The sequence below is a fragment of the Callospermophilus lateralis genome, chromosome X, assembly GCF_048772815.1.
Source record: "Callospermophilus lateralis isolate mCalLat2 chromosome X, mCalLat2.hap1, whole genome shotgun sequence".
In the NCBI taxonomy this organism is placed as follows: Eukaryota; Metazoa; Chordata; class Mammalia; order Rodentia; family Sciuridae; genus Callospermophilus; species Callospermophilus lateralis.
The window spans coordinates 111,325,827-111,334,856 of record NC_135325.1 but is presented as its reverse complement, the minus strand read 5'-3'; positions in this window follow the sequence as shown (position 1 = coordinate 111,334,856).

The following is a 9,030-nucleotide window of genomic DNA, read 5'->3' as shown; positions in this document are numbered from 1 at the left end:
TGCATGGAAATGGAAGGAGACCCTCATTGCTATACAAAATTACATATAAGAGGTTGTGAGGGGAAAGGGGAAAAAAAACAAGGGAGAGAATTAAATTACAGCAGATGGGGTAGAGAGAGAAGATGGGAGGGGAGGGGAGGGGGGACAGTAGAGGATAGGAAAGGTAGCAGAATACAACAGTCACTAGTATGGCCATATGTAAAAATGTGGATGTGTAACCGATGTGATTCTGCAATCTGTATATGGGGTAAAAATGGGAGTTCATAACCCACTTGAATCAAATGTATGAAATATGATATGTCAAGAACTATGTAATGTTTTGAACAACTAATAATAAAAGTTTAAAATAAATAAAATAAAATAAATATTTACATTTTTCACCCTGAAGCTACTTATACTTTATTTCATGACTTGCTTACCCAAACTACTTAACATTGGTATGAGGCATAGATTCCAAAATATAATCCCATCTAGAATTTCACTTGATTCTATAGTTCTTGATAAAAAATATAGAATTATATATACTATATATAAAATTATATAATCAAACCTTGAACTTTCATAGGTCAATACCTAAAACAGAAAAGCTATTCTGCATGGAGAAAAACTTTCTTCATTTCCCAACTTGTAACATCACGATATCATGAGACCTATTTTGACATTTTTATCATATATATTATTAATATTCTATCTTATTTCAAGTAGGGACTAGATAGCAAATATTTTTTAGCTTACTGCTATCCATCAGAAATAGCATCTTTTTGCAACTAGCTTTCTGTAACCCAAAATATGTCACATTTTTTATTTCCTTTTGTCCCTTTTGTCCTGATATATTTCAGAATTTCATTGTAACATCATACTTTAAAAGGTAGACACATATACACATAATAAGAGCCACTGTAACTTTGTAAATCTAGAATCATGCAACCAAAAATGCTCATCAGAATGAGAATAAACAGGGGCTGGGGATGTGGCTCAAGCAGTAGCGCGCTCGCTTGGCATGCATGTGGCCCGGGTTCGATCCTCAGCACCACATACAGACAAAGATGTTGTGTCTGCCAAATACTAAAAAAAATAAATATTAAAAAAATTCTCTCTCTCTCCCTCTCTCATTCTCTATCACTCTTTCTTAAAAAAAAAAAGAATGAGAATAAACAAACCCTGGTGATCCATGCTAGCAAATACTACATAAGCATTGAGAAGAATGAGTGCATCTATGTCTAGGATATGTCTATGAAACAGAATTAAGTGAAAAAACAAAAGTGAAAAGTACATAGAGCAGAATGCCATTTTTCCCCAAGAAAGTGGTATATCTATCTTATAGATGCAAATATTTTCCTAGAAGGATAAATAAGAAAAAATAATGCTTATAATTTTATAAATAGAGAATGGGAATTGGAGACTAAAAGAAGGGAGAAATTTTTATTTTTGGAATTGTTATCTTAAATATAATCTATTTTACATTTTTCTACTTGTTTACAGTATTTTTCAGCCTTACACATTAATCTAAATAAAACATCACAAAATGATGTGCTTGTGAAATGACCTAGAGTTGCAGGGAGGAAGCAGGCAGAAGAGGTAATAAGAGTAAGAAAGAGGGGGCTGGGGTTGTGGCTCAGCAGTAGAGTGCTCACCTAGCACATCTGAGGCCTTGGGTTTGATCTTCAGCACCACATAAAAATAAAATAAAGATATTGTGTCCAAGTACAGCTAAAAAACAAAATATTTTTAAAAAAGGAAAAAGAGGGAGGAAAAGAGACCCTTCTTCTCACAAAAATAAAAATTAAATAATTAAAATCCATAGTACTGGTGCCACATTTTTCAGGTGGGAGGTCCAGTACCGGGGATTGAACTCAGGATCACTCAACCACTAAGCCACATCCCCAGACCTATTTTGTATTTTATTTAGAGACAGGGTCTCACTGAGTTGCTTAGCTCCTCACTTTTGCTGAGGCTGGATTTGAACTTGCAATCCTCCTGCCTCAGCCTCAGAAGGGAGAAATTTACTTACATATTTTCTATATGGTTTCAAGTCTTCACCACATACAAATATACAACTATTATCAATATTATTACTTAAAAGATAACTTGCTTTACTGCAAACCAATAACTCTGTCCCCTGCAAATAGACTTATTATCAGAGTATGTCGTTTGTTTATAGAATCTTGTTCGACTTAAACCATTATTTTTTATCACTCTAAGATTTTGTATGTTTTCTATGTTAAGTATTTGGGAGTGTTGTAGCTACAGTTCATAATTTTTTAATATTTATTTTTTAGTTTTAGGTGGACATAGTATCTTTATTTTACACTTATGTGGTGCTGAGGTTCGAACCCAGGGCCTCATGCATGTTATGTGAGTACTGTACCACTGAGCCACAATCCCCAGCCCGAGCGAGAATCAAATAATTTTTTTAATATTTCAGTTTTCACTACTAAATAAAACATGAGGAAACACAATTACGAATCAAGTTATTTCTGCTGATGTATAATCAAACTCAACTCTTTGCGGGTTGGGGGTATAGTTCAGCAGTAGAGCAGTTGACTAGCATGCAGGAGGTCCTGGCTTTGATCCCCTGAAACCAGGGAAAAAAGGAAATAATCTCAACTAGTCAATGCCTTTCTTATTTTGTACTCTTTTATTAACACATATCAATTATAAAAATTAATCATGTTCTTGTGACATTTCCATACATGCACATATCACGCATTGATCCTGCCTATCCTCCCTCTATCCTCACTTACTGTCCTCTCTTCTCCCTCCCCTGGTCCCTTTCCCAGTCTCTCCCTCCCCTGGTCCCTTTCCCAGTCTCTAACAGTCCCTCTCCAACTTTCAGGTCATGTTTTAGAATTTCCACACATGAGAGAAAATGTGATACTTGTCTTTCTATGTCTGACTTATTTCACTCAACATAATGTCCCCCAGTTCCATCCATTTTCTTACAATGATAGGATTTCATTCCTCTTCATGGCTTACCCTTGTACATTATACTTTATTTTCTTTCTGCATTAATCTGTTAACACCTAGTCAAATTTCAAATCTTAGCTACTGTGAACAGTGCCACAAAAAACATGGACATGCAGGTATCTCTTTGATATGCTGACTTCATTTCCTTCAGGTACATACCCAGGAGTGGGATAGTTGGATCATAGAGTAGTTCAATTTCTTGTTTTTTGAGAAAACTCCATATTGCTTCCATAGTGACTGTACTAATACACATTTCCATCAACAGTATATAAGTTCCCTTTTTTCCACATCCTCCCAAGCATTTGTTATTTTTTTTTAATAATAGCCATTCTAACTGGAATGAAGTTGAATCTCAGTGTAGTTTTGATGTGTAATTCCTTGATGGCTGAGGATGTTGATCATTTTTTCTTATAATTATTGGCCATTTATACTTCTTTTGAGAAGTATTTATTCAGGTCATTTGCCCATTTTTTTGACAGGACTACTTTTATTGTTGTTGTTGTTACATTTTTTGAGTTATTTAAATATCCTGGATGTGGATCTTCTGTCACGTGAATATCTAACAAGGATTTTCTCCCATTCTGTATGCTGTCTCTTCACTCTGTCAATTGTTTCCTTAGCAGTACAGAAGCTTTTTAATTTAACATATCCTTATCAATTCTTCATTTTATTTCCTGAGCTGTTCAAGTCCTAACTAGGAAATCACTGCCCATGCCAGTATCTTGAATTGTTTCTTCCGTTTTCTCCTAGTACTTTCAAAGTTTCAGGTCTTACATTAAGGTCTTGGATCCATATTGAGTTGATTTTCATACAGGCTAAGCAACAGGAGTCTATTTTCAATCTTCTAAATGTGGATATCCAAGTTTCCCAGAATCATTTGTTGAAGAGGCTGTGCTTTTTCCAATGTGTGTTTTTGGGATCCTTATTGAGAATCATTTGGCTAAAGAGGCATGCATCTATTTCTGGGTCCTCTATTCTGTTCCATTGGTACATGTATCTATTTTTATGCCAACATCGGGCTGTTTTGTTATTATAGCTCTGTAATATGTTTTTGAAATCAAGTATTGTGAACCTCCAGCATGCTTTTTTTTTTTTTAAGTATTGCTTTAGCTATTTGAGGTCTTTTGTTTTTCCCTATAAATTTTAGGAGTTTTTTCTAGTTCTGTGAAGATCTTCAGTAGCTTTCTTTGAAAGTGTCTCCAATAAATAAAAATCTTTAATGCTAATCCTTGGTAAACATTTAAATGATTTATATAGTGTTATATCCCCTGAAACCAGTGACTTGCTTTTAACAACAAAAAATTGGCTGATATTGACTTATTATTTGAAATTACTTATTATTTAAAATATTTAGATATTTTTTCTGAAAGTTGGAGACACAAATAAGTCAACATGCATTGCTTTTTTAAAAAATAAAACCACAATACTTCTTAATTAAAAATGGATTTTAATTCAACAATGAATTTTGGTTAAAACCTGATGACCACATGATCATGGTTATCATTACCAATGATGAGAGAGATTGACATCATGTGTCCCTTGATATGAGCTATCACTTCTGTGATATTCTTGCAAAGCAAGCATGGCCTGAATCTGGCCATGAAGAAACATTTGGCATACCGAAGTTGACAGTCATCCTACAGAACATAAGCTCTGTACCCTCTAAAATATGCAAGGATATGAAAGACTAATGAAATTGTCCCAAATGGAGAAGACCAAAAATTAAATGCAACATACAATCTTGGATAAGGTTGTGAACCAGAAAGGGAAAAGTGACAATATTGGCTGACTAGTGACATTTGAATGGACACATGTGGCTAGGATGGTAGTGTACCTAGATTGATTCTTGATTAGGAGGGTTGTACACTAGTTATTCAGGATAGTGACTTTGTTTGGGGTAAAAAAAAAAACTCTGGAGTGTTTAGGGGTGACTGTACAATATCTAGTTCTCAAAAGACTCAGAGAAAGACTAATGATAATGGACACACAGAGAAGAGTGAATTATGGAGCAAATGAGGTAAAATGCTAACAATTGGGGCATCTAGGAGTTGTTTGTACTGACCTAGCCATTCTTTTGTAAGTCTAAAACTATTTCAAAATGAATTATTTTTAAAAACCTATTAAAATTCATGATTTATACAACTGATAAATCATCACTTCATGATATGATTTATCTTAATCTTCCACTAAAATATTGTTCCAATAGTAGAATTTGACTTGGTTTATCAAAATTTGAATTGCATGCATCTCTTCCCCAGCCCAGCCATTGCCTTAAGTGAGGTAGCTCATATCAAGTCTTTCAAGGAAAAAAAGATACTTTCAGTATGCCCTATTAAGTTTGGATTTTTAAATACAGAGAGCCTAGACAATCTGTGTTGTTAAACCAAGTCATTTTTGCACCAAATATTGCCATCTGCTGGAAACAACAAGCCATAACACATATTGCTCATCCCTAAGAAAACAGGAAATTATTTAAAAATCCTAAAGCACGTTTGAGAACAAAATGACAAATGCAAGAAAGATAACTGAGTGATGGAATCTATGTTTTAATATGTTCAAAATTAATAAATTATTCTTGGTCTTTACATCTCAGAGTTTAAAATCTTTTATAAGAGCAATTTTCATATAATCATGAAGTAAACAGGTCTCTAATGTTGGTAATAATGGAGACACAGTAGCAAAGGTAGAAACAAAGACAAAACTTCTTGATCCATGACACAGTACCCCATGATGGGTCTCATTCAATGAACATTCATGCCGGGACTCAAAGAATAAAGCTGGTATGCGACTTGATCTTCTAGTCCAGTTGTTCTCAAGAGGGAGAGCAGCACCCCCTAGGGGGAATGAGAAGAAAGTGCATCCATGCTACTGGTATTTAAGGGCAGAGTAGACCTCAAGACGACTTATGGTACCCAGGAAGACCCACCCAATGGAGAATAGAGAATTGTACAATGTCCCATACCTCTTTCAAATACTCCACCCAACATTTATGCAGGTGAAAATTGCTTATGATGACCACCCCTAGACTCTCACTTCATTTTATAAAGCATTTTTATGTGGTTTTAATGTACATTCGTATTTTTCCCCCAGGAAGGAACTATCATGTAAATTGAGAGAAAACAGTACTACATTTGTATTGAAACTTCACCAATATTGATTAACATTTCAGGAAATTATGGCATTATTGAGAAAAATGCAGTATTTGATCCACCATTGTATAATAATATACTTATCTGTTGTTATATTTACAATAATTATATACATAGATGGAAGCATGTAAGAAATACATACTTAAGTGCATATTATTTTGCTAAAAGTTTTATTTCTATTTTATTCTAGTTAAGGTTTTATATTGATATTTTTTGAAACTGTGTATATACAGGTTTCATTATCTATTAACTATTAGTATCATTTTAGAATCGCAAAAGGAGAATAGTAAAACATTTTCAATTAAAAGGGACATCAATATGATAGATTTGAGAACTACTAATCCAGTTTAACTCCTTCATTTTATTATGGTGAAACTGAGGTCCAGAGGGTAAAATGAACATGCTCGGGGTCATAGTATAAATTTGAGGTGAGTCAGCTGCCAAATTTTCTGATTCCCAGTTCAGTTATTGGCCCATGATGTCTGAGAATTATAAGCATTTTTCTAGTAAAAACAATGCTATAGGGATGGGAATGTAGCTCAGTGGTAAAGAATTTGCCTAACATGCACAAAGCCCTGGGTTTAATCCCCAACACCACACACACACAAACAAAATTTTTTTTTAAAAACCCACAATGTTTTAAATATAGATAGGGTCCCAGGCCAGCTCACAAATATAGCTTATATAACTCAAATGTGTAGATAAAATTAATGTCATTAGCCAGGCATAGTGGTGCACACCTGTAATCCCAGTGGCTTAGAAGGTTGAGACAGGGGGATAGCGAGTTCAAAGCCAGCCTCTGCAACTTAGTGAGGCCCTAAGCAACTCAGCGGGGCCCTAGGCAACTCAGCAAGACCCTGTCTCAAAACAAAAATTATAAAAAGGGCTAGAGATGTTACTCAGTGGTTAAGCACCCCTAGGTTCAATCCCTGGTACCAAAAAAAAAATCATTAAAATGAAACTCAAAGCCTTTGGTTGGTGGTATAAAAATAGTAAGTTTTTTAAATAAGAGTATTATGAATAAAAATATCTTGAACTGGCATTCAATAATTCATAATAAGCACTCAATATTCATAACTCATAATAACTACTCAGTAAATTCATAAGATACTCAATTCATAATAGAAACTTGATAAATATTTGTCATAAAAATGAATAAGCAAAAAATCTTCATTCAAATGTAAATCTCCATGACTCATCCCGCCTTCTAAATGAGTATTATAAATTCCACATTTTACACCCATGTGAGAACATGCATCATTTTCTGAAAACATTAAAATGCATTCTCAATATGCTTAATTAAAAGGAAAAATAAAGCTTTTAAAACTAAAAAAGTATCATATTACCTCTAAAATCCTCTGTGGCCATTATGTACCTGATCAGGGGCTCAGGCTCACAGTCTCAGCCAATTATCACAGGCTCTGAGTCCAAACAGCAATTTGCAAGTGGCTGCAGTAAGGTGGTAGGGGAGGCAGGCACAGAGAACGGAAGCTATGATACAAGTGGCTGAGGACTTGAAGTTGATGTATGGTATTGACATCTGCAAGTGGTTCAATGTATGCACAGAATTTAGCTTCCAGTCCATGACCCCACATCATCCTTGTGTCAGGATTACACCTGTTCCCTTCCCCACCTCACCTCCTGAATATCTTTGTGCACCAAGAGGCATGTGGAGAGTTTCCATAGTCTAAAAGAGAATGAGATAGTGTGTTCACCCAAAGACCTAGAATCAATTCATGTCCCAGGATCTGGCACTGCATATGTAGAGGTCTAGATCTGGGCCAATATGGCAGCCATTACCCATACATGACTATTCAGCACTTGAAATCTGATTGGTTCTGTGAGATGAACTCTAAATGTAAAATACACACCAAGATTTCTTGTATGGGAACAATATATTTTTGTATCTAAAAGAGTAGGATAAAAGCCAGGCATGGGGGCCATCCTTGTAATTCCAGTGACTTAGGAAGCTGATGCAGGAGGATCACAAGTTCAAAGCCAGCCTCAGCAACTTTGTGAGGCCCTAAGCAACTCAGTGAGACCCTGTCTCTAAATAAAATACAAAATAGCTCTGAGAATGTGGCTCAGTGGTTAAGTACCCCTGAGTTCAATCCCCAGTACCCCCACCAAAAAAAGAGTAGGATATATACACTATACTTTCAATTAATAAATTCATTTCTCACAGGGGTATGGGTTAGCAGTTCTGAAACTACATATATGCTAGGGTTGAACAAATAAGTCAATATTTCATATTTGATGATCCAGTTTTCTCACTTTCAAAGAAAGATGTTACAACAAAGCAAGGGGAAATGACTAGAATGAATGCTGCAATGCTACAGTCAAGAAATATCAGTATTAACTCATGTTTATTTACTTATTCACTTATTTTTGATTATTTTTTCATTAGCAATTAGCAAGGAATCTGTGTGATTTTACCTCTGTGAGAATAACAATTTCCCCAACACTCATTCGCCTACATTTTTAACACCCATTGATCCCATTAGCATAAATGGAACATACAATCAGAGGTTGAAAAACTAGTGCCTTTCAAATTCTATCACCGTCATTGAAACAATTCAGTAAATGATGATTAGGTATCTAGCTCATTGATGAAATCCTTCATAATACATAAGTCCACTGAAAGTTTGAGCTGTTATGGATTCAAAAGAATTTTGTGAGCTACTCTAAGATACAAAAATCGTGTGTACACAGGACAGCCAATGTGGGATCTACATTAGAACACAGATGATACTTCATCATCAAATACATTTATAAAATGGTGATTTAGACCCAGTTTCTTTCTTAGGACACTTAAACATTTTTTTAATGTGGTTTGTGAAGCTGAGAAAGAGGGCAGTAGAAAGTAGCATTTTCCAAATTTATTTACTAGTGTACTAGTAAATACACTTTGAGG